We start from the raw sequence: 26110 nt of genomic DNA, 5'->3' as shown, positions 1-26110 counted from the left end.
CGAGGATGGTTGGGGTTTCAAGAGAGGGGTGGAAGAGGTGGGAGATGGAGGAGAGTGGAGATCAAGAACCTGTCAAGAACGGGTTTCTTGATCGATCTGGGCGAGCTCTTTCGATGGAGCGGATCTCCCAGGTCGTCGTCGCGTTGTCGTCGTCGTAAGCCTCCAAGAACCTCCGGAGTGATCTCGACGAAGGCCTTCTCAACTTTTGACGGCGTCAACTTCTTGAACTTCTTGAACTTCTTTAAGCGTACCGGAGTGATCTCGATGGCACGTTTAAGCACGTTCCTCTCAAAGTGATCTCGACGAGAGAGACGTGGGCTCTAACCACGGAGTGATCTCGACGTGGATGGGGCTAGCCAAATCCCCTACGCTACATACTACGATAGGGGGGGCGGCGAATTGTGAATAAACTTTTCAACAATGACTCCAAGGTGTTCCTTGGGCATGCCATCCCCTTATATAGTGAGGATGGGTGCCAAGTGAACGTGGGAGAGGGCGAACCGTCGCGAGACGTGGTTCGGCCTCTCCTTACAAATTCAAAATACAAACATAAAAAGTAAAAACGACGAGGACGGGGCCCAACAACATTGGCCCAGTCCACGAATCCGAAAATACAAACACACATGAAAATGAGCATAAGTAAAAAGATAAAAGTTCTTACGCGGGGTACTTAAACCCCGGGTGGCGAGCGTCGGCGCGATCTGCTCGGCGTGGCTGATGACGTCCCATCGCGTCATCCTCGAGATGGTTCTTCGTCATCGTGGCGTCGTCCTCGAGATGGTCCTCCATCATCCTCCTGGGGTGGGAGGAGCTCGACTCCGGCGAGCAAAGCTCAGCAAGGTCTTCAAGTGGAGGCAGCAGGTCCGGTCGGAGTTGGCGAAGGTCGTCCTCGGAGATCCACGTGTCGTCGGATGATGGTCGCCCTTGCCAATGGACTAGGAAAGAATGGCCAACTCGCTCCCCCTCAGCGTGAATTACCTCCTATAGTATCATTTCTATCGCGTCTTGCCGTACAAGGAGGGGAAACGGAGAAGGAGTGGTTTTGCTCTCACTTTCACTACTATTAAGGCTCAATTGGCTGTGAGGCTCGATGATGGGTGGCGAAGGCTGGTATCGGGTTAAGTCACCGATGTTAAACGTCAAACTAATTCCTCAATTTGGCGGGATGCTCATGACATAGGCGTTGTCGTTGATCCGTTGGGCAATCGGGAAAGGCCCGGCGCTACGAGCATGGAGCTTCGTAGCGACCCCAAGAGAGAACCTCTCGGGCCTCAATCTGACCAGAACCAGTTCTCCCTCAGAGAACGACATGGACCTACGACCCTTACCCACTGACGCCTTATACTGCTCATTCATGGATGCAATGTAAAAAAAAAAAAAAACAAATGGATGCAATGATGCATGTTCTACTACTTAATGCATGTATGAAGAACGGAATCCAAACTGTTAGTATGATTACCTACATGAATGATATCTAATGTCCATGAAGTAATTGACCATAGTCTAGTTTCAAACAATGCCAAACTAGTACGATTCACCATTGGGCAAACAGTGAACTTGATCCATGCGAGGTAAACATCCTAGTATGTGAGGGTATAGACCCACGGTGGACTGCAGTACGTTCCTTGGAATGTAATATAAATCCAGTGCAAATTTAAAAATACTAGAAATCGCGTTGAGGGGTGAGTTGTTTGGACGCATGTGAAGAAGAGCCCCAGAGGCTGCGGGATAGCGAAAGGACGAAGGAATGGTGAAGGCGGTGGTGGATCTGGCAACGGGGCAGGTCGGTGGGCTCCTGATAGTACCTCTAGAATGAGTCTCCTTTCATTATATTGTGACGTTCGACGATCGGATGACATATCGACGGGATAACCGTGAAGGTGCATCATGTGTTGGGCTAAGGTAATGAATGGAGTCACTAGATGTATCTTTCTAGTGGGTGCATTGTCTCGATTTTCCCTATCAATGTCATCATGCTGATGATGGGCACACTTGGTTTGCCTAACATGTTGTGAGCTAAGTGGTTCCCCAGATTCTTTTGCACTTGACACTAGTGGAGGGGGCTGTCCATAGTGAGCAGGTGACATGTATGAATCACGTGATGCCAGCTTGGTCGATTGTCTTGAATGGTGTGTAGGGGGCTCGTGTGCCGCACAACTCAATGAGGGTGCAAACGGTAAGTAGGATGACTGTGGTATATGAGGTGGGTAGGGGTTTGGCCTCCTTGGTGGCGCTCGAGATGGTGCTAGAGGCTCCTGGTATTGGCCAAGTGCGGGTACGTGCGCCGACCCGTAATAGTGCTGGTGGGCAGAACTACCACCATATGTGGCTGCCTCCGGGCGATGGGTAGTGCGGTGATACCGTGGAGAGTTCGGTACCAGTATCTGATTAGGGTTGTTGGCCATCTCGCGAGGATGCCCCCGGTCATCATGATGCCGAGAACTCTGGTTCTCATGCGGGCAGTAGTTCCTATCTGGTGGATAGGAACAGTCGTCGTAGTAATAGTGTGCAGGATACTCATTCCGAGGGGTGGGAGTTTTTCGTCATTCTCCGTAGTAGTGCTCTCAGTCTTCTCGTAGGTGGTAGCGAGGTGGAGGCGCCTCAGGATCCCGGGGTCGTCCATGGTAGTAATGAGGATGTACATCCCCATGATAACCTACATGAGAGAATACCTCCCCTCAGAGTGGATAACTCGCATCGTGATAGTACGGAGGACTATCTCGGGATTGACATCTATATCTTTCAGGTTGGCTGTATTGGTCCGGTCGATCCTCGTAGTAAACGTCTCGGTGAGGTGCCGGGTGATAGGGTGGCCGCTCCTCTGGGTATCTGTCGGCATGAGGTCATCTCGGTGGCAACGGGGAGTGTGTTGGATAAGCACGCACCCGTTGAGGGGAATATGCCGTGGGCCTCCTAGGTTGAGACGAATTGTCAGGGGTATAATCCCAACGTGGGGGGCGGTCGTAATCCACTATGTATCTTGGCGCCACTCGAGGTGGTGCCGGGGCCTCCTAGTATGGGTCCCAGGCATGAGTGGGTGCAGCCCGATAGTGTGGCCGGTAAGCAGAACTATCGCCATAAGTGGCGACGTCCGATCGACGTGCGACAGGTGGTGACCGTGGGCTACCCGGGCGGGAAGAATAGTGCAGTGCATCTCGCACTGGTATGCGGTTGGGGTTGAGCACCCCGTCCTCCGGGTAGTCGTGACGCCGAGAACCTCTAGTCTCGGGTGGATAGTAGTTCCTATCCGGACGATAGGAACGGTCGTCATAGTAGCGGGGTGCTGGCCTATCCTCCCGTGGTGGGGATCTCCGCCTGTCTTCGCGGTCGTACTCCTGTGGCGGGGATCCTCGTCGGTCGTCGCGGTGATACTCCCGGGGAGGGGATCGTCGGCGGTCATCACGGTCGTGCTCCCATTTGTCAGCTTGTTGGTATCGAGGAGGTGGGACCTCGGGGCCTCGAGGTCGGTACTCCGGGGCAGAATGCTCCTGCATGGGAGCTTTTCCCAGTCGTCGGGAAACATCTCGAGCCAAGGGCTCATCATAGGCCTCGTCTACCGGTGCCCTAAGAGTAGGGACGGCGGTAGAAGATCTCCGGTCTTCGGATTCTCGAGGTGATCGTGTATGAACCATCCTATGGTCAACCATTCATGGCCTAAAAAATGCCTAGGGGTATGCGCGTGATGGATGAAATGTTATGACGTGTAAAATGCCGATGAACCAATAGGATGTGCACAATATGATGTAAATGATTTTCAAAATAATGACGTGCAAAATCCAATAAAAATTCTTTAGTGATATGCTACCGATCGTGTTAAGTGAAAGCTAACACGACCGGCTCTGATACCTATATGATGTAATACGACGTCGGCCGGGATCAATCGGCTCGTATTACGTCACAGGAATTATGATGCAAGGACGTGAGATGTAATTCAATGCACGGGAAAATAGCAGATGAGCAGTAGAGGGAATGAGCGGATAACGGTGTCAGCCGTGCCGGTCAACGAGAGAAGAATGATCCCTAGATCAAACTCCCAATGACCCGCGAAATCAACTAGACGTCTAGACAATGAGGGGCGTATGACGGCCCTGGAGTGTTTGGCGTCTAGGCCAAAGAATATCCGTCAACCTCAAGAATTCTTACACTCGACAACGGTGGCTATCCTATCTGTGAATTGTAATGAAAATAATGGCAGAGGACGCGATAGCGGAAGACGAGACTGGAAAAGATAATAATGCTGGTAAACGGAGGGGAGACGAGACTAACCTTAAGTCTCGCTAATCCACGACGTCAAATCTCGTTCTGGCAGGTGATGTGGTGTAGATGGTAACGTGTCGGTCGACGACTCTGGCGAGATCGCTAGGACGTCGGACCGATGAGCGCAGGAGGTGATCAAGTCAACCGACCTTGGGACCACAGCAAAGGAAATGGCAGCAGACGGGCATGCGCGGAGGTGTTTGGTGCGCGCGCGCACGGGCTGGCGCAAGGAGCACGACGCGCGCACTGGCGAGCGGACGCACCGCGCGGTGGTCGCAGGCGAGGGTGCACGAACGCTTGCAGCGGCGGGCGGAGAGGCGCGCGGGAGGGGTACCCTCTCACGCGGACGCCGGGCGATGAACGGTGGAAGGGTGATCGAGCGGGAGGCGAGGGCGAGGGGCCAAGAATCGAGAGGAAAGAAGTGTGGGAGAATTGAGGGTTCAAGAATGGTAATGGGGAAGGGTCAAGAACGAGATGGGGAAAGGACCAAGAACGAGATGGGACGGACCAAGAACGAGGTGGAAGGATCAAGAACGAGATGGGAAGGGTCAAGAACGAGATGGGAGGGATCAAGAACGAGATGGGAAGGGTCAAGAACGAGATGGGAGGGATCAAGAACGAGATGGGTAGGTTCAAGAACGTGATGGGAAGGATCAAGAACGAGATGGGGAGGGGAATGGATGGTGGAGGTGGGAAAAAAGTACCAAGAAATGGCTTTCTTGAATTGTAACAACCAAGAACCCTCCAAGAAAGAGGAGTTCTTGATGGATCTGGGGCGTACTCCCTCGCCGGAGCAGTTTTCCCCGGTTGATGACGTGTCGGCGACGCTTCTTGAATCTCCCAAGACCCCCGGAGTAATCTCGACGAAGGCCTCTTTCGATTCTTGATGGCGGCGGCTTCTTGAAACTCTTTCCTCGCACCGGAGTGATCTCGACGGTGCGCTTTAACACATCTCTCCCGTCGAGATCACTCCGAGGGAGACGTGTTAAATCCCTCGGAGGAGGCGGCAGCTTGGAGGAGGCGGCTTGGAGGAGGCGGCCGGGGCTGAGCATCGCGGTGGTGAGGTTGTGATGGAGGAGGGTCCAGAGAGGGTCGTGCTTGGCCATGCTATGATGTTGTCGGGATAGAATCCCTGCTGCCACTCCTTGGCAGCACAGGTCCTGGCGGAAGAGAACAATGGAGGAGAAGGAAGAAATACCAAAGAGAATGAAACCCTCGTTCAAAAAAAAAAACAGATAGTAAAAAATGTTACTTTTAACAAGGAACATAGAGCGGGAGATGAAAGAGTGTTGAGCGAGCATGAAATAACTAAGTGGGACCCATTCAAGGTCAAACCTCACAGTCTCCCCTTTGATCTTGATGTCATTCCCCACGCAGGTTTTGAACTCCCAGCTTCACACGTAGCTTCCCAAACTTCAGCCATCCGAGAGCTTTCGTGAATATGTCAGCCGACTGATCTTTTGAGCTGACATGGTGCACATTAACTTTACCTACTTCAATGTACTCCCTGATAAAATGAAACCTATTGTCGATGTGCTTCGAGCGACAATGGTAGACGGGATTCTTGCCAACGGCAATGGCAGATTTGTTGTCGACCATGAGTCTCACAGGCTTCTGACTTTCTCCTTTCAATTCTGCAATCAACCTAGACAACCAATCTCCTGGACATGCCGCAGCAGTCATGGATATAAACTCAGCTTCACAAGAAGAGAGAGCTACGATCTTCTGCTTCTGTGAGGCCCAACTTATCAGGTTTGGCATGAGGAAGAGTGCCATAACACTAGTGCTCTTACGGTCATCATGGTCTACAGCGTGGTCACTATCACAATGGCCAACGAGCTCTTGTTCTTCGACTGCTTTCCATAACATAGACTAAGGTCTAATGTTCACTAGATATACCTTAAGAGCCTTTTCATATACCTACCTACAATTCAGCGGTCGGTCTCTCCATATACCTTCTTAGAACTCCAACAGAATAATTTAAGTCAGACATGGTATGAGTCAAATACCTTAGGCTACCGATCAGACTCCAGTACTCCGTGGAGTCAACAAGAGTGGACGAGCCTTCAAAAGTAAATTTCTGTCTTGCTTTAAGCGGTGTATGGACTGGGTTGCAATTCATCATCCCACTCTGATGTAAAATCTTCATCACATAACCTTTTTGGCTCAGTTTGATCTGCCCATCTAACTGAATAACTTCTATGCCCAAGTAAGAGTTGAGCAAACCCAAGTCACTCATCTCGAGCATGTCCATCATCTCACCTTTGAACGTTTCAATGTGACAGCTCTCTAGCCCGGTCACGATCAAGTCATCAACGTACACTCCCATGAGCAAGTGTACATCATCTACAATCTCCATGTAGACTGCGTGCTCCTGGACATTCATTATAAAACCAATGGAAATAATAAAATTCTCCATCTTGGTATACCATGCTCGTGGTGCTTGCCTTAGGCCATACAAGGCCTTCTTCAACTTCAGAACCATGAGCTCTTTGCCCCTCTTTATGAACCCCTCGGGTTGTTTCACGTACACTTCTTCCTTTATCTCTCCATTGAGAAAAGCTGACTTGACATCAAGATGATGCAAGTCCTATCCTCCTTGTGCTGCTAGAGCCACCAAGACACAGATGGTGTCAATTCTCGTCACTAGCGCAAATGCCTCCTCGAAGTCAACTCCAAGCTTCTGGACGTAGCCCTTCGCGACCAGTCTAGCCTTGTGTCTTACCACTTCTCCTTGTGAGTTCTTCTTGAGCTTGAAAACCCACCTAAGGCCAATTGTCTTGCAGCCTTTGCGGATTCACCAGCTCCCATGTCCGGTTCTTCTCAATGGAGTCCATCTCCTCCTTCATGGCACGTCTCCAAACCTCCTCCTCAGAAGCTTCTAGGAGATTTTCTGGCTCCCCCTCTATCACCAAGAACTCTTCTTGGTCAAGGTGGACTTGCTTGGTGTCTTCATAAACTTGATGTAAACCTCTAAACCTTCAGGGCGAGCTCTCTTTAGTAGTGAGAAGAGGAGCTCCTAACCATGCTTCAGGCCTCACTTCATGTAGAGGTGATGCAACATCAGCTTCCTCCATTGGTATCTCATCCACATGACCATCACAATCGTTAGTTAACATTGGAAAAACATGAGAGAGCGGGGTACCTTGCTTCTTTTTCACTTCAAGGACATCCTAGTCCCACTTTGCATCATCTTCAAAGATGATGTCTCTAATCACATGCACCTTTCCACTGTTAGGGTCATAGCAGCGATAAGCTTTAGACCCAATTTCATAACCAATGAAGACCATAGGCTTGCTTCTGTCATCCAACTTGTTCAAGTGCCCCCCAAGCACTTTCACATGAGCTAGGCAGTCAAAAAATCTAAGGTGTGCAACCTTAGGCTTTGTCCCCGTCCAAACTTCATACGGTGTAGCTCCTTCTAGGCTTCTAGTCGGAGCACGGTTCATGAGGTACACTACAGTGCTTACTGCCGCTCCCCATAGCTCATTGGGTAGGCTTCTCCCATTCAACATAGATCTCACCATAGACATAATGGTACGGTTCCTTCTCTCAATGACACCATTCTATTCCAGAGAATATGGAACCGTCAAGTGTCTTTTTATCCCATGATTATCACAATAAGCTGAAAACTTTACTTAAGCAAACTCTCCTCCTTGATCAGTCCTAAGAACTTTGACCTTCACATTCTTCTCGCATTCTGCGATCTCCTTAAACTTTGTGAAATTGCCAAGAGCTTCAGACTTCTTCTTCAGCAAGGCAACATAAGTGAGTTGACTAAAATCATCAATAATCAACACAAAATAAGAATTACCACACCATGTCAACGGAGTGATTGAACCACATATAAGTCAATGTGTCTTTGCTCTATATGTTGATGAATATGGAAATGGAGCTTTTGAATGCTTGCTTGCCATGCAACTTCGACATAACTGGTATGGAGACGGTAGAGAGAGTAATCCTTCAACCATCCCTCAATCAGCCAACAACTTCAATGCTTGGTGGTTGAGATGCCCATAGCGTTCATGCCATACTCGAGCAGAATCGTCATCCAAAACAAAACAACCTTTGATAGTATTTAGCTTCAACAAATATAAATGACCATCGGTCTTCTTTACACGAGCAATCAGTCTCCCTTGCTGATCGTATATGATCAAATGACCACGCTCCATCAAAGTTTTGTAGCCTTGTTCATCAAGCTGCCCAATACTCAAAATGTTAGTGCGTAATTTAGGGATAAATAGAACATTACTCCGCGTCATTTCTCCACTCTAACATTGCAGTATGATGCTTCCTTTGCCTTGAATATCCACCTTCGACCTGTCACCAAAGCGAACACTGGCGAGGTGAGCTTCTTCTAGCTAATAGAACAGACTTCTCATGCCCGTCATATGGTTTCTAGTCCCCGTGTCGAGGTACCACATATCTGGCATTGGAGGATCTCCCTCGCTCCCCTGGAGTAGTGCATGATCCAGAGGCTTTGTCAGCGTCATCAGCAAAGCCGACTTGCCCTTCTCCTTGGTGTTGGCCAAATTTGCCTTCTCCTCTTTCTTATCGCTGCGGCATTCAAAAGTAAAATGCCCAAATTTTTCACAATTGTTACATTTAATTTTTGACTTATCTCGAGGTCTGAAGTTGTGTCTTTGCTCCATCATTTGCTCACTACTTTGGCCACGACCTCTTCCTTTGCCACGTCCACGTCGACGGCCTCGGGAGTTTTTATCTTCGTCTTTCTTCTTGCCCTTTCTGATAGCTCTCGCTAACAGAACTTGCTCCTCTCTTCTTGATTGGCGATCCTTCAACTTATCTTCATGTATCTTGAGGGATCCCACGGCTCCTTCCAACGTCATTAACTCCATATCCCCGAATTGCACAATGGAGGATGTAATAGAGTCGAATTTCGCCGGAGTAGCTCGGAGTAGCTTGGCCACCACGTGTCCTTCTTCTAACTTCTCTCCCATGGTCCTTAGCTGAGTGACAACCTTGGACAGTTTCCCTGAAAAATCAGACACAAGCTCATCTTTTCCCATGATGAGAAGTTCGAACTCGCGTTTGAGGGCTTGCACTCTAGCCTTCTGAACATGAGCAGCACCCAAGTTCTTTGTCTTCAACATCAACCACGTCTCCTTGGCCGTCAGCTTGCTATCCAATATAGCCAATATCTCATCAGATATTGCATCATAGATAACCGACAATGCTTGTTGATCCTTCTTCTTCGTCACCATCTCTGTCTTAGTAGCTTCCCATATGCCATTCGTCTCCAATCAAACTTGCATTCTCATAGCCCAAAGAGAATAGTTCTGCTTGGATAGAAAAGGGAAACCATGTCCAGTTTCGACCAGAGACCTGGGCATCACGACAGAGGTTCCAGCAGACTCCCCTTCTGCTAAAGACATCCCACCAGTTTGCAAGGCAGATTCACCAGCCCGTCGTAGCATGGATCTGCTCCTGCTTCCTCTTTGGACCAGACTTTAGGCTCTGACACCAAATGTTGGGATAGAATCCCTGCTGCAACTCCTTGGCAGCACAGGTCCTGGTGGGAGAGAACAAGGGAGAAGAAGAGGGGAGAAATACCAAAGAGAATGAAACCCTCGTTCTGATAAAACAGATAGTCCAAATGTTCCTTTTAACAAGGAACACAGAGCGGGAGATGAAAGAGTGCTGAACGGGAACTAAGTAACTAAGTGGGACCCATTCAAGGTCAAACCCCACAGACGTTGTGGTTTGTGGTAAGGGTGTGGAGGAAGAGGGAAGAAGGGCAGTTGGCAAAGATGGACTAGTGCGGGAGTAGCATCTGGTGGGCGAGGTCCCGTCGGCAACCATGATAATTCGGAGGGCGCTGATGTGGATGGTGATGAATTTTCCATACTTGGACCAGAGATCGGCGACGATGAACTCGAAGTTGGATTGACTGCGGGCGCGGAAGATGAGGTTGCCGAAGATGGGGAAGGCGAAGGGGTCAAGAGGTAGCCCCTTGGCTTGACGGGTCTTCATAGGGGTGGCTATGGCGATGGAGAGGAAGAGGACCAGCATGCTCAAGGGCCACGTACCCATGGCAGTGGGAAGATCAAGATCAAGATCTTGTTCTTCAAATGATATTCTTCTTCTTCTTCCTCAGAGGATCTTATTCTTATTCTTCTTCTTCTTTAGATGATCTTGTTCTTCTTCCTCATCGGATGATCTTTGTATTGTTCTTCTTCTTCTTCAGATGATCTTCTTCTGTGGATGATCTTCTTCTTCTTCAGATGATCTTTTTTTCTTCTTCTTCTTCTTCTTCTTCTTCTTCTTCTTCTTCTTCTTCTTCTTCTTCTTCTCCTAGCCGAGTCTTTTTGGTCTTCTGCTTCTTCCCTCTGAGCTGAGTCTCTATTCGCTTCTCCACCACTAGTTCGTAGTCGTCTATCCAATATTTTGCTTTGCAGATTACAAAATAGGATGGGTTCACTGCACGCTCTCTGAACTTAAAATACGAGTATCTTGCTATAGTGATTTCTAAAAAATTGGTAGGTGGTCACCGAACCACGATCAGCATTCAGAAGCTCTAAGAGGTTTTTTTTTTTTTTTGATTGGCAAAAAACACGGTGCCAGGTATGGCCAACCCTAGGGTTGTGCCCCCAGACCGATCCATCTGTGCCCTGGACGCCACCTAGGAGGTTTTTATTTATCAAGTGGAGTGTTTTTCAATGTTTTTAGGCGTGGAGCAAGTATATATATTCCAATTACACTCGGATCCCACTCCTCCACGCCCATTTTAAAGGAAATAAGAGATACATGGATGATACCTCGCAGGCGCTCGGGAAAGTGTGCTCGTCGTCGTCCCGCTGGAGCCGCTCCGCGATGTCGATGTACTACGGGATGTGTCCTCTCTGTCGTCGAGAGGGATCGAGGAACTTCGTGCTAACGCGTTAGTTGAGGCGGGCGTTGTCCACGCCTCTAGCTCTAGCAGTCCACGCAATCCTCCAATCCCGCGGGCCTAGTGTCACAAGGATGCGCCGTGTGCGAAGGGTGGGCATGCCAAGACGATCAAGGTGAAAGTAGCCGCGAGCCGTGGAGGGGAGCGCCTGCCAAGTATGAAAAAGAGAGGAGGGGGTGCGTGCGTGTACCACATGGTTGGCGAGAGCATCAGCTGTCTGGTTGCCCTCTCTCAGCTGATGACGAAAGCAGGCTATGCGGGAGTGGCATCGCATGATGTCTTCCCACGCACGGCTTAGTCGCCACTGTGAGCATGTACCTAGATGAAGCATATCAACCAATATCTGTGAGTCCGATTCTACGACGATATTGTGAAGGTTTCGTACCTCACACAGGAGTATACCATCACGAATCGCCATAGCCTCGGCTACTATATTAGCTTGTATGCCATAAAAAGAGGAGAAAGCAAAGAGTATACTCACCGTATGGTCTCTGAGGATACCTCCTACCCCTGCTGGCCCCGGGTTCCCTTTAGCCGCACCGTCCACGTTCAGTTTGAGAATGCCTATTGGCGGTGGGAGCCAATAAACAACTCGATATTGGATGCGAGTGGCGGCGGGGGTCGCCGAGATGCCAATTGAGCAGAGGAGGTCTCTCGTGAGTGCTGAGCAGCCGTCTCGAGAGGGAAGCAGAGGTTGGATGCACCGAAGCCACAGCTGAACTCGTCACATGAAGTCCACGGCGCGCATGGGCGAACCTGCAAAACGAGAAGAATTTCGCCCCTTCCAAATCTCCCATAGAAGATAAGCTATGGTGATGCGGAGGATGGGGCTCCGTGCAGAGCGGGTTGACGAGAGGATAAACTTGCCAAAACACTTAGACGGGGTCAGAGGACGAAGGCGATTGGTGATGAGGCGCCAGCATTCCACAGCTGTCTCGCAGTGGAAGAAAAGATGGTCCATCGTTTCCGTGTGTGGGAGGGTGGGACAACAATGACAGTGGGAACTAAGAGAATATCCGATCCGAGTCACTCGGTCATCAGTCGGGAGGCCGCGGTGTAAAAGTTTCCAAAGGAAAAAGGAGACGCGCGTATGGATTGCCGGATGCCAGATGTGGCGACCCTAGTGCTGGAGGGGGGATTTCACACGGAAATGCTCCCAAGAGGAGCGGCACGTGTAGGCTCCATTGGATGTGAGTGTCCAGATAGCACTATCAGAACTAGAGTCGAGTGGCGTAGTCTGGACCTCAGGTAGGGTGTCCAAGGGAAGACCGTGCTGCTCCCATAGGTGTGACGTGTTACCTCTAAGCAACTAGGTCACAATGAGTCTCACTCGGTGTAGTACAAACTATGGGTGGGAAGCGAGTGGCGTATCAGCATGCCAGGTATCATACCACGCGCTAATGTCCCCTCGGCCGATATGCCAACGTGTGACTTGAGCCATCTCAAGCTAGTGCCACTGTCACGTCCACCATCTCTTAGGGCCCCGAATATCTATCGCGCGACAGGCCCATTCGTCGTATTTGGCTAAGATGAGACTCCCCAAAGGGTAGTGTGTGGTAAGCATACGCCATACTAGTTTCTTTTGAAGCATGTCCTGAAGGTCCGAGAGGCATCTAATCCCTAGATCCCCTTCATCTGTCGGCCGACTCGCTTTCTCCCAAGAAACCCAATGGTGGCGGCTCTCTCCCTCGAGGTGACCAGACCATAGGAAGCGTGCACATAGGCATTCCACAGAGCGGAGAACAGTAAGAGATAGTGAGTGGACTGCAAGAGTGTGTAGCGGGATACTCATGAGGACATGTCGAATAAGCTGGAGTCGTCCTCCTGGGGATAGGAAACGAAGTTTCCATCCCTCTAATTTCTTTCTAAGCTTGCCTAGCACGGCATCAAAGTAGTGATGACGAGTAGGGCCAAGAAAGATAGGGCATCCAAGATAGTCGAATGGGAGGTGTCCTCGTGAGTATCGTGTATAAAGCTAGAGTAGCTCAGAGCCTTATAGTGGTGGAAGGTCCCATGATAAAGCTACTCTTCGAGGCATTGACGAGCTGGCCCGAAGCATGCTCGTAAGCTGTAAGGATATTCATAAATTCCTTAATGGATTTTTTAGATCCATTGAGAAACAATATGGCATCATCAGCGAATAGTGAGTGCGAGAGAATCGGGCAACCCCTCTTTGTAAAGTATGGTTGGATGAGGCCTTGGTCGATCACTCGGGTGAGCGATCGATTGAAGACCTCCTCCACCAATATAAAGAGGGTAGGTGAAATGGGATGACCCTGCCTGAGTCCCCGCGTGGCTGTGAAAAAGCCGGTGGAATTTTCATCCATCAGGATAGAGAAATGGTTCTCCCTAATGCAAGCATCGACAATTATGATGAATGCATCCGTGAATCCGAAGCGCCGTAACACTTCGAGGAGGAAATTCCACTCAACTCGATCAAAGGCCTTCTCCATATCAAGCTTGATGATGACATTGGAGCCCTGGATACGAGTGTCTATGGACTGGGCTAGCTCGTGCACTAGTGTGATACTGTCGTGGATCAGTTGACCCTTGACAAAACCATACTATTCTGGCGAGATAAGTCTGTCAAGGAAGTACCCTAGTCGGTTTGTAATGATCTTGGATGCGACTTTATAGCATACATTACAAAGACTGATCGGGCGGAAGTCTCGGAAGGAAGTTGGAGTGTCCACTTTTGGAATGAGCGCCAAAAAAATGGATTTCCAACTCCTCGCGAAGACTTTACGCCTGAACACCTCCTTGATAGCTAGCACCAAGTCAATGCCTACAATATCCCAGCATGCCGTATAGAATTCGGCGGTGAATCCATCCGGTCCTGGGGCTTTGTTACGGCCCAAGGAAAAAACAATCTCTTTGATCTCCGCTCGTGTCGGGGAGGCTAACACAAGTGCGTTGTCTTGGTCGTTCACCAGGTAAGGTATAGAGGAAAGAAGATCCTCGCTCATAACTATGGGTTGTGAGGAGAGGAGTGAGTGATAGTACTCCACTCCGGCGGCTGCTAGCTGGGCAGGGTCCTGGCCATACGTCTCTAGTAGGGTCGCATAATTCGGGCGCGCTCTATGACGGATCGAGGTGTGAAAGAAACGTGTGTTTCTGTCACCCTCTCGCAGCCATCGGATATGAGATTTCTGGAGATAAAATATCTCCTGTCGTCGCATCGCCTCCTCAAGCTGCTCTCTGAGACGTAGCTGGCGCTCTCCCATATCATCTGTCCAGCACTCCTGTAGTTGGCGGTCAGCATCAACTAATTCCTTCTTTAATTCTGCGACCGGTAAATGAACGTCTCCAAAGACATGACGATTCCACCATTTGAGGTGAAGCTTGAGATTCCTCAGTCGATAACTGAATTTCTCCATAGGTGATGTAGAAATAGAACCATGCGAATGGCTACGGACATAACTATGGAATCCTCTATATTCTAACCACATGTTCTGAAATCGGAAGGGTGGTCGACGGACCCGTCGACTCGAGTCTGGGAGGAGAAGGATCGGTGTGTGATCCGAATAAAATCTTGGGAGAATCTCAATCGTCAACGTGCAATTCATCAAAGCGATACTATTGGTAAAACAACGATCAAGTCGTTCGTACATACGCGCATCCGCTTGACGTTCATTGCACCATGTCCACTTTTCCCCTGTGGTAGGCGGCTTCATTAGTGAAGCCTCATGGATAAAGTCGTTGAAGGCTTGCATAGAATGTAACCGAGGTGGGCGGCCCCCCTATCGCTTTGTGATGTCCCGTATGTAGTTGAAGTCTCCGGCTATAAGCCAAGGTCGATCAACCGACTGTGAATGGGAACAGATATGTTGAGCGAGTTCCTCCCATAGGGCCTCTTGCTCCGTGGGTCTGTGCGGGGCATACACCACAGTAAGTAGGTAGGGCTTTGGGGGCATGATACGTCGAAGGTGACGTACTCTGTCCCTTCAGCCAAAAACGCAATCGGATATTCTCGCTTCCAAAGAAGCCAGAGCTTATCCGATGAATGGCAATAAACATGATCCATCCCGAGTTTCCTCGCGATGTAATGGGACTGATCCGATGAAATCATCGGCTCAAGAAGTCCCACTATACCTATGTTATGCTTATTGATAAGGGAGAGCAGATGTGTTTGGGTGAGAGGGTTGTCAATCCCTCTACAATTCCAAACGAGACTGGGAATCATAAATCTATCTGCTCGCGTGACGCACCCGAAATCGGGTGTTGTATATGCGGCGTGGAGGTGGAGGTGAGGCACCCGAGCGGCGTCTCAGATAAGGGGAGGTATCCATATCAGAGTCCTCCGAGAGGGAGACATCATCCTCCTCACCTGTGGAATCCCGACCACTAGTACCGCTACATATGTCCTCCGAAGTAGTGAAAGCGGCTTGACAGTTTGTCAAGAAGTCCACGTGCTCGGAGGGTATATGTGATGGGTGAAGGATGGGTGTGGAGGTGGGGGGTGGGTGCGAGGGGGTGGAGGGAGGCGGTGCAGAAGCACAGGGTAGTGGGGAGAGAAGAGGTGGGTCATGGGGTGATGGGGTGGGTGAAGGGGGTCGGGTGTGAGGTGGTGAGGGGCGGTCAGGGGGCGGGGTGTGTGAAGGTTAGTAGCTCGAGGAAGAAGGTAGGGGACGAGAAGAGCTGAGCCGGGAAGATGGGCGATGAGAGGGAGCGAGAGGAGAAACATGGGAAGGTGCACAAAGGGGGGGCGTAGGAGGGGGGGTGGTTGGTCTAGGAGAGGCGGTAGGTCGGGTAGTGGAAGGGATGGTACTAATGGGACGGTCATCCGTAGTGAGGGTGCTAGCCTCAGGGTCCTCAGGTACCGCTAGTATGGCAAAAGTATTTGAGGTCAGTGTGGAGACACTGACCTCCTTGCCCTTACGGGAGGAGGCATCTCGAGCCCGTGGTGGGGTTTTGGGGCGCTTCTCAGCACCCTTCTTCACCCACTGTGAAGTAGAGGGGGCAGGCTTAGCCGTTTGAGGCTTAGCTACTCTGCTGGCTCGTGGGAGAGAAGGTGATACAACGGTGGGTTGCGCCGATGTAACCACAGGGCGCGAACGAAATGACGGTCTCGCGGTAGCTCGTCGCCCTTGGGTGACGAAGATTGTAGCGGCGATGTAGTCATCGTAAGCCAAGGGTTAGAGGTATTCCTCCTCAGTAGTAGAAGTCTGAGTCACCTTTTGGCGACATGTGTGGAGGGTATGACCTAATACGGTGCAGTGTGTACAAAACCTTGGAAGGTTTTCGTACACCACGGTCTGACGAATCATCTCATCGCCATTTCGAATGAGTATCATGCGGTATATGGGGGCAAGTAGATCAACCTCAACGCATACTCTTGCGTAGCCTGCGCGGCTAAAGAGATGGACATCCTTGTCAGCACGTATAAAAGTGCCAACCGCACTGAAAGAAATCTGATATCTAACTTGGTCAAAAACTTGACTTAAGCGGAAGCGTTCTATGATTCTCTTATGAGTTCTAGGGGTTTGAAACTTTTTCTTGAACCTCAAACTCAACTGGATTACAATCATCTATTCATAGTATGATTGTATGAAACACATTTCCATCATAAAGCAAATAAATAACATACCATTGCCATTGGTAATGATGAAATGGTTGAAGTTGATCCAAGAAGCTTTCCTCTTGAAGAAGATGATGGACTTTTGAGCCTCCCTTGTGTTTGGCCTCTACCGGCATCCACACGATCTTCCCTTGGAGGTGAGTTCACTGGTGCTCTCACAGATCCTTCTCTTTGACCCCTCCTTGTTCTCCTTTGCATGCTCTTTGGAATTCTTCCAATTCCAAGTGAGTAGGAGAGGAAGGGGATGAGAAAAGATGAGAGAGAGAACCAAATTCGACCTGGAGTTGGTTGCTTGTGCCCAGGGCCCACATTTCCTTAAATAGGGCTCTCCACATGTCCTTTGGCATTAATTTCCATTATGCCATCAATTAATTATAACTTCACCTCATAAGATCTTATGTGTGTGACCCTATAGGTTCACTTATCATTCTAGTTTAATGACTCTAATAGTTGATAATCATCCAATCAACTTTACCAGTCAATTAAATTCATAACTCACTTATAATTTAATTGACCTTGACCAATTTAACCTAATTGGTTAGTTGAGTCTCCTGCCATGCCATAAGGACAAGCTTCACTTGCATTGGCCTAGAAGACAAATGAATTTCATCCATGCATTTTGCTTCATGAAAACCTTTCTGTTATCAATACCATATCAATATAGTCCTTCATTCATTAATGATCTCATGATTGATATCTGGGATATGGTGGTTCAGTCAAATCCCAATCATATGAATCAATTTTAATATGATTGCATAAGAGATCTCCAATGAATCACATCATTGGAATCTCCTTTATTACTCTGGCCAGAGATTCACTGCAATCTATTAGTGAGACCATAACTTCTATTCATCGAAGTTGAATGATTCCTAATCGCTATTCAATTACCTCCATGATACTCTAGAAGTGCCCAATCATATTTATACCGGGCCTCTAAATAGAAGCCTTTGTCAACATGATCAAAGCACAACTTTCGTACCACAAGATATCTTTGATACCTTAGGTCAAAGGACCATTGATACTATGACAACATGAATCTTCCTGGTTGACTTAGATGTTTAACCATCCAGGTGATTCATACGGATCAATACAGTGAACTTCTTCTTACCAAGAAGCACCTGACATCATCATTAGTGTCATCACACAAATGGCTATTGGGAACGGCCATTATCATCATCCAAGTGATCATGAAAGATGTCACCACTCTTTCCGGAATATCTAGTGTCCCTTACTAGACTTCCTTCGAATGGGATTGTTTAGGTTAATGTCCTTTGAGTCTAGTGATCCCTAAATTATGAACTCTTCATAATTCACTCAAACATATGGACATTACCTGGGACTTCATTAATCATATATGTACAATATATAAATAATGAAAACAAGAGTCTCGATAGAATTAACTATAAACTCAAGAATGTACTTTGATTGGCTCTTTAGGCCACCAATTCTTACACGCACTAGGCAGAGATTCCAGTGCAGTAGGTGTAAATAAATGTGGTCGTAATCCAGGAAATCCTATCCACACCGGTACGGAGTGGGGAAAAGGATCGCGTGAGCTCTTTGTCTGTTCGGCTGTCCAACGGTAGGTATGCATCGTGGAGTCGTTGATCGTCCATATGGTGCGGCTCCAGGCCTTCCGGAAGTCACCCTCAAGCTAGAATCGAATAAAGACGCTCTTGTGATTCCTTGCTCCAATGACCACCTGTCCAATGAAAAACCCTGGTGCTGTATAGACTCTTAGTATGTCGTCTATGAGTGGCCGTTTCGTAGCAAACCGCCCGATCAGTGTATAGGCGAATGGCTATGCCATTCGCGTTACCTCCTCCTTAGAGAAGGTAACCAAACGTATGCCCTCGGAATCAATGTAACCCCTCGTCGGGATGGTATCATCGTAGAGAGGGAGAAGTGTGGGTTTTGGGAGTGAAGTAGGAGATGGTGTATGTGAGGAACCCGCCACTCTCGTTGCCCAAGTCATCTTTGGAAGTGATTCCGTGCCGTGTGACGTCGTTGTGGACTACATGAGTAGAGCCCCGTGAGCTGGGGTAGGGCGGTCACGAGGTCCCTTGTCCGGTCGGGGTATGCCTCTGGAGTCATTTTGGTTGACTTGTTCAGGGTTGACCAAGTCAGCCAGTTTGACTCGAGTTGACTTCGGCAGGTCAAGTTGTGTAGGGTTGACCAATTGGTCAATCTGCACAAGGTTGACCGCGTGGTCAATCTGAGTAGAGTGGACGAAGTCTACATGGGCAGTAGTCAACTCTGATCTAGAGCTGACCGAGTGGTCAACTTGGTCAAGGTTGACTATGGAGTCAACTTGGTCAATGTTGACCGGGGAGTCAATATGGGCATGGTTGACCAAAGGGTCAAACGCCTCCTCGCGGCCCGCGCTACCCGAGTCAGCATGGTCAACATAGTAAATATTGACCGAGTCAGCTCGGTCAATATTGACCAAGTGGTCAAGCCGAGTAAGGTTGACTGGGTCAACTAAGTGGTCCGGCTTGACTGGGTCAACTAGGTCAACTCGTTCAAGGTTGTCCGAGTTGACCGGGTTGACCCGATCTGGTTTGACTCGGTCAACCAGGTCAACGCATTCAAAGATGTGCGGGTTGACCCATTCGAGTTTGACCTGGTCGACCAGGTCGTCTCGGTCAGGGTCGACCGAGTCGACCAGGTCGACTTGGTCAGGTTCGACCGGTTCGACCGGGTTGACTCGATAAGGGTCGACCGGGTCGACCAGGTCGGCTCGGTCCGAGTCGACCGAGTCGACTCGGTCTGAATCGGCCGCGTCAACTCGGTTTCGCGTGACCAAGTCGACTGCCGGCGATTCAATCGAGTCAGCTCGGTGGAGCGCGGCCACGTCAGATCTGGGTTTTGGATCCATCGACGTGGCCGCATCGGATCCGTCCAACAGGATAGGTATAGAGGGATCCATCAACGTGGCCGCATCGGATCCGTCCAACAGGATGGGTATAGAGGGATCGGACGGCAGAGATGGGTAGGGAAGGTCAACAAAAGTGGGCGCGGCGGGGGTGAGCTTACCGGCAACGCATTGATTGCGTTGTCGGCACCCGCAAACGCTGACTTTTCTGAGGCTGAGATGGAAGATCGGACGGCTTTTGTATTTTTCGAGATGTAAAGGTGCATTAAATGACCCATCGGCCGTTGGGGCCAACGGCTCATTTTTTTGAAATTCTGGCTGGTCTACGGCGGGTGCATTGATCTGACCGTCGCAAACGTGACACATGTCCGTTGCGACGGTCTGGATCGACCCGGAGTCCGCTAGGGCGGCAGCCTTTAATGCCGCCGAAGTGGATTTTTTTTTGTTTTTCTGTTTCGCATTTGTTTTTTGATTTTTTTTTATGTTTTTTGTGGACCCATCAGAGGCCGCCATGTTGGCCGTCTGAGACAGCTGGCTCGCCGACATGGCGGCGGCGGCCAGCAATGAAACGCCTAACTCAGCAGCCCGCATTGGATTGCGGGCTGCGAGCTTGTTTAAACGGTAAGACGAATTTTAGAATCAAAATTGTGGATTAAAAATACGATTTCATATCAAATTATTGATTTCAAACGAAGGGGCTCCTCAAGACGAACAATTAGAGTATAAATTTCACATATATAACCTCTCTAAATCGTCATATATCGTGAAATTTATAATCGGGAAAAGCCACTTACCTCTTGGATTCAGAAGACTCGAACAAAAGCTGTAGGAATCTGTTTTTGCATTCTTGGAGTCGATTCCTATAGATTGAAGCCTTCTGAATCCAATGAAACAAGAATCACGTCGATCCGAGCTCTGTAGCGAAAGTTATGATGAAATCGCCGATTTCGGAGTTTTCCAGCCATATAATTGATAGTTTTTAAGATCAAGGGTAGACCAAACTTATGGTTGGCTTTTTACATAGTCTAGACAGCGACCATAGATAATGAGTGATACAGCACATCTTACCTTATGGTAGGTATTTTATGGCTTTTTACTCAGTGTAGACAGCGCATCTCTATTACTTGACCCCAGACTCGTGAATAAAGCTGCATTCCTTTATCACAAGAAAACCAATTCTGATAATAAGAAACCCATAAAATACGAATCATACCATTAATAATGTTCACACTAACTACAGATTCATTAATTCATACTCACATTGTCAATTGAATCCTATGTTCCTTGACAAATCCCTTCTTATTTAATGACATACATTATCATCGTCCTCATCCTCATCATCGTCATCTGGGTGAGATGCGGGCACGGAGTGGGTTCTTCATCACCACGGTGAACACCAGCTTATCAGACAAGTCGACATCACCAACAGCCTCCCACCGAAACCTCCCCACGAGATTAGCGACGAAGTATTCAAGCTCCATCAGCGCAAGATTCATCCCCGGGCAAATCCTCCGCCCAGCACCGAACGTCAACATCTGAATCTTCTTCCTCCCTGTCAGATCCACGCCTTCTCCTTCGCCCCCTTCAAGGGACCTCTCCGGCCGAAACTCCAAGGGCTCTCTCCACGTACCCTCGTCTAAGTTCAACGCCCCCACTCCAAAGTTAACGGCGACGCCTATGGGAATGGTGTAACCCCCCAGCCTCATCTCTTCTCCAGCCGCGTGCGTTATCAGAAACTGAGCAGGAGGATGGCGCCTCAGCCCCTCCAGCACCACCGCCTTCAAGAACGGCCTCAAATGCAAGTCTTCTTCCTCTGTGCGCGATCCCACTTCTTTAAACAACTTCTCCTGCAGGTCAGGCTGCTTGACGAGGTTCGCCATGATCCACTCCAACGCCGTGGACGTCGTCTCCGCGCCCCCGTCGAAGAACTCCCCGCAGAGAAAGACTATCTCCTCATCGGAGAGCTTCCTCCCTCCTTCCTCGGCGAGCTCCAGGGCGAGGAGAGAGTCCACATAGCAGAAGCTTTGAGAAACCTCTCGCTCTCGTCGCCGGGATTTGATCAAGGGGAGGAGGACGTCTCGTTGGCGTTGTTGAACGCCTTGGAGACGCTTCCAGCGGGCTCGGAAGAGAGGTCTCGCGAGCTTGGGGATGGTGTGTAAGATGGCGATGTCAACGTACTGGGAGAGGAGCGCTTCTCTCGCGGCCTGGATCTCTCTCACGGCGGCCTCCTCCATCCTCTCGCCGAAGCAGAGAAAAACGAGCAGGCTGAAGATGGCGTACTGGAAGGCGTCTCGGACGTGCACGATGCCGTCGGCGGAGTCCGCCATGGACTGGAGCTCGTGGAGAAGAATCTGCAAGGCCCATCGGCGCGAGTCGGCGGTCCGGCGGAGGCGGCCCGGGCTGAGCATCTCGGTGGCGAGGTTGCGACGGAGGAGGGTCCAGAGAGGGCCGTGCTTGGCCGTGCTGATGACGTTGTGGTTCGCGGTAAGGGTGTGGAGGAAGAAGGAAGAAGGACGGTCGGCGAAGACGGAGCCGTGCTGGAGTAGCATCTGGTGGGCGAGGTCGCGGTCGGCAACCATGATCACTCGGAGGGCCCCGAGTTGGATGGTGATGACTTTGCCGTATTTGGACCAGAGATCGCCGACGACGAACTCGAAGTTGGATTGGCCGCGGGCGAGGAAGATGAGGTTGCCGAGGATGGGGAAGGCGAAGGGGCCGGGTGGTAGCCTCTTGGCTTGACGTGTCTTCAGAACGGTGAATAGGGCGACGGAGAGGAAGAGGACCAGCGCGGTCAAGGCCCACGTATCCATGGCAGCCAGAGGATCAAGATCAAGATCTTGTTCTTCAAATGATATTCTTCTTCTTCTTCTTCTTCAAAATATCTTCTTCTTCTTCTTCTTCTTCTCCTTTTTATTCGTTTTTGTCTTTTTCTTCTTCTCGCCTAGCCGAGTCTCTGTTTGCTTCTCCACCTCTAGTTCGTAGCTGTCTCTCTAATATTATCCTTTGCAGATTAGAAAATAGAATGGGTTCACTGTCCAACATTATTTTAACTTAAAATATGTGTATCTTGGTATGGTGGTTACTAATAAATTGGGAGGTGGTCACCGAACCACGACTAGATTCGCGCTCCATTCAGAAGCTCAAAGAGGTTGTTTTTTTTTTTGGCAAAAATCACGGTGCCGGGTACGTCCAACCCTAGGGTTGTGCCCGTAGTCCGATCCATCCGTGCCCTGGATGCCACCCATGGGGTTTTTATTTATAAAGTGTAGTGTTTTTCAATGTTTGTGGGCGTGGATCGAGTATATATATCCCAATTACACTCGGATACCACTCGTCCACGCCCATAGTTAGGGAAAAGAAAAGATATATGAGTGATACCTCATGAACGCTCGAGGAAGTGTGTTCGTCGTCGTTTCTCCGGAGCGATTCCACGAGGTCATTGTAGCGCTTGGTGGCGCTCTACTCAGGATGGTTCTTCGTCGTCATCATGTGTGCTCGGAGTGGGCGGAGTGACACTCTAGTCGAGGCGTGAGCGGTCCACGCCTCGTACACCAGCGCTCCAGGCGATCCTCCAATCCCGCGGGCCTGGCGTCGCGAGGAGGCGGCGTGTGCGGAGGGAGGGCAGGCCAAGACGATCGAGCCGATGACATCCTCGGGCCATGGGCGGAAGCTCCTGCCAAGAATAGAAAAGAGTGGAGTGGGTGTGAGAGTGTACCGCATGGTTGGCGAGGGCATCAGTTGTCTGGTTTCCCTCTCTCAGCTGATGACGAAGCTCAAAGAGGTTATGATCAAGGATGGACCAAACTTATGGTTGGCTTTTTACCTAGTCAAGACAACGACGAGATATGATGAGTGACACAGTGCATCTTAATTTTCCTTACAAACTCAAGTTAGTCTGAAGCGACACATGAATATGAGTGAATTAGCTTACCTTAATTTATCTTCTAATCACCAGAAAAATACGTTTACCTGTGGCAGTTTGGCCTAATCCCCGTCGCATAGTCTAAACCTAATAATAAATTCCTTCTTCTTTCCCACTGTATTTTATACCAAATCCAATATATTTTTTTTCAAATCACGCTTTTAATTACTATACCATTAGAATATAACATTTTTATGTTTCAAATTTATTTTTTGAACGACAGTTTTGATAATTGAGCCACGAACAGTGGCACATTCCTTGTTTTGATATCAGCATTATCGTCCCCCTCTGCCAAGAATTCTCAAGCTGGGGAAAGTAAAGTGCATATCCTTCAATTTTTTTGTAGAAATATTAGGTGTTTTTGCCTCGCTAGATTCTTACTAATTGACCTGGCAGATGCATTGTCACGTTACTGCTCTTACTAAGTATGCAGTGATAAGAGCTTGACTGAAACATTTGGGTTGTGTTGGATCGCTACATCTAACATTAATGTTTGTTTCAAAATGATACAGAAATTGAAAAACCTAGTATATCTCATAGACCCTTTTTTTCTCTTTAATTTTATTAAGCTTTTTCTGGAGGACTATAAAATAAATTGCATGATAAAACTAACATAAATTTCTTTCTTTAGTTGAAAAATCAGAATAAACAGAAGTAATACCCCATAATCTACGAAGATATGAATATTTCATAAAGGGACATGTAGAAATAATATCATGCCAAGAAAATGAAGTCCGATGATGACAAAGCGACGAAAGACCAGGTATATCATAGAATCCAAGTATTATGATTCTAATTTTGAGATAATTTGGATAACGTCCATGGTTTTCCACATTTGAACACCGATAAATAGTCTGAAAAAATAGTGTTTAATGGATAGAAAGCATGAAGTGAAGTATGCTCTTATAAGAGTTTCCAGCGGCACTATCGACAAAAAGCCAGAAGCTTAATGAACGCTGGTATTAAGTAGGAGGCTGGTTCTTTTTTCTTCAAAATACTACATAATTTTGTTTCCTTATGGAGGATCATGTTTAATGCCGTGACAGATTTTCGTAGACACCCACAAAATGCTGAATGACACATTTCAAAATAATATATGTTCTTGTTCAGGGGACATCTTCTCAAAATATGGTCCGCTCTTAAATCAAATTGGTCACGATCTTCCCAAAAAAAGGAATTAGACATCTCTCATTAAATTCTTCCTATATTTTTCTATCCAGTCATCTGGTGTTTCCCCAGAAGTGTAATAATTCACCAGATGTGAGAAGTAAGAACGTCTACTACTATTTAATCAGAAAAAAAATTAATTGAGATAATTCTCACAAGTGAGATAATTCAATAATAGCGTCGTAATATCATGTTCCCTATTGAATTCCACCATATGGATATATCTTTCATATATGGTATAATAAAAAAACTAACTAATAGTTGAAAATTTTCTAATGTAATTAAAATGCCAATAATAATGTTTAACAATGATGATAATACTCGTATCCACAACAAATATGATGAGATAAGTTATGGATGATGAAGACATTCTCAAGGTGTCACCCATATCTTAGTATGTATACTACTTTACCAAAGTTCAAAATATTGTTTTATTTTTCTAATGTGATGTCTTATGTGCTTTGTGTCAGATTAAGAGCTTGTCCAAGAAATTATGAAAGTGGGAGATGATACCTTGACATTTTTACTTAGTGGTGGGCTAATTAACCAAAATATCATTACCCCGTATCTATTATATTTGGGTACATTTTTAATATACTCTTTAGAGTTAATTTAAGCCAACATTGCCAATTTCAGAAGTAATTTTTACACTTGTAAAAATATCCACTCTATGTAAAGGTAAGCTTGTTGCACTCATAGAGTTAGCCTAATATTGCTTACAAATCACAATTTTATGGTTACGTCCGATGTCTATAGATCAATTCAGCAATATTACTATAAAATCAATTTTCTCATTCTAGATCAATATAAATGCATAAACGCGTCTTGGAATCCTAATATATATTTATATTTGTCTATTCCATAGCCTAGAAGCCACCCGAGCCTATACTACACAAGCCAGAAAACTGTAATTCTCATAATTTGATTAGAACATCAAGATAAAATTAAATAAAGATGGTTCATATGGACAAAGACTAAAAATACATTCTGATAATGTCATTCTATGTGAAGTCAAATCTGCAGTTACTATTTTATTTATTAAATATATTAGATCCATTCTGATGACTATCATGTAAACATATCAATGTGGTCCTTGGTACATTGAACATCCTCGTCTTCTCTATGAAAAATGACTCTGGAAATCCAATTAGACATCATCATGTGCTTATACAAGGAAAAGGGCAATGGATCACTTAAAGAGAGAAAATGGGTGCCAAAGACTTTTATGTGTTTCTCTAATATTTTATTGTGCATCTATGTGTAATATAAAATAACTGGAGGATAATAATATCTAGTCAGGCTTCTCCAAATAATTCACAGCAATTATTATAATCCTCCAATGGATACCTTCCTCTGTCCAAATAACTCATAGAAACGCCGTCCCTTTGAAGCATCAAATCG

The 26110-nt window shown here is 47.8% G+C and overlaps 1 long non-coding RNA gene and 1 pseudogene across 2 annotated transcripts; both read right to left on the bottom strand.

The window, feature by feature from the left end:
* Window positions 1–437: 437 nt before the first annotated feature.
* LOC144708810 (uncharacterized) lies at window positions 438–11865 on the bottom strand. Of its 2 annotated transcripts, XR_013582858.1 has the most exons (3): window positions 11649–11865; window positions 11037–11485; window positions 438–5417 (listed from the first exon to the last, which is right to left on the bottom strand). It is a non-coding gene; the product is annotated as an uncharacterized LOC144708810 (long non-coding RNA). The 2 variants fall into 2 exon arrangements; XR_013582857.1 differs by lacking the exon at window positions 438–5417 and having other exon boundaries at window positions 10886–11485.
* An 8942-nt stretch (window positions 11866–20807) lies between these two features.
* On the bottom strand, window positions 20808–22631 carry LOC144708809 (cytochrome P450 89A2 pseudogene; annotated as a pseudogene).
* Between the last annotated feature and the right edge of the window lie 3479 nt (window positions 22632–26110).

Source organism: Wolffia australiana, chromosome 10 (genome assembly GCF_029677425.1).
Source record: "Wolffia australiana isolate 7733 chromosome 10, ASM2967742v1".
NCBI classification, from domain to species: domain Eukaryota; kingdom Viridiplantae; phylum Streptophyta; class Magnoliopsida; order Alismatales; family Araceae; genus Wolffia; species Wolffia australiana.
Note: the sequence above shows the minus strand (reverse complement) of the source record. Positions and strands in the feature narration are given on the sequence as shown.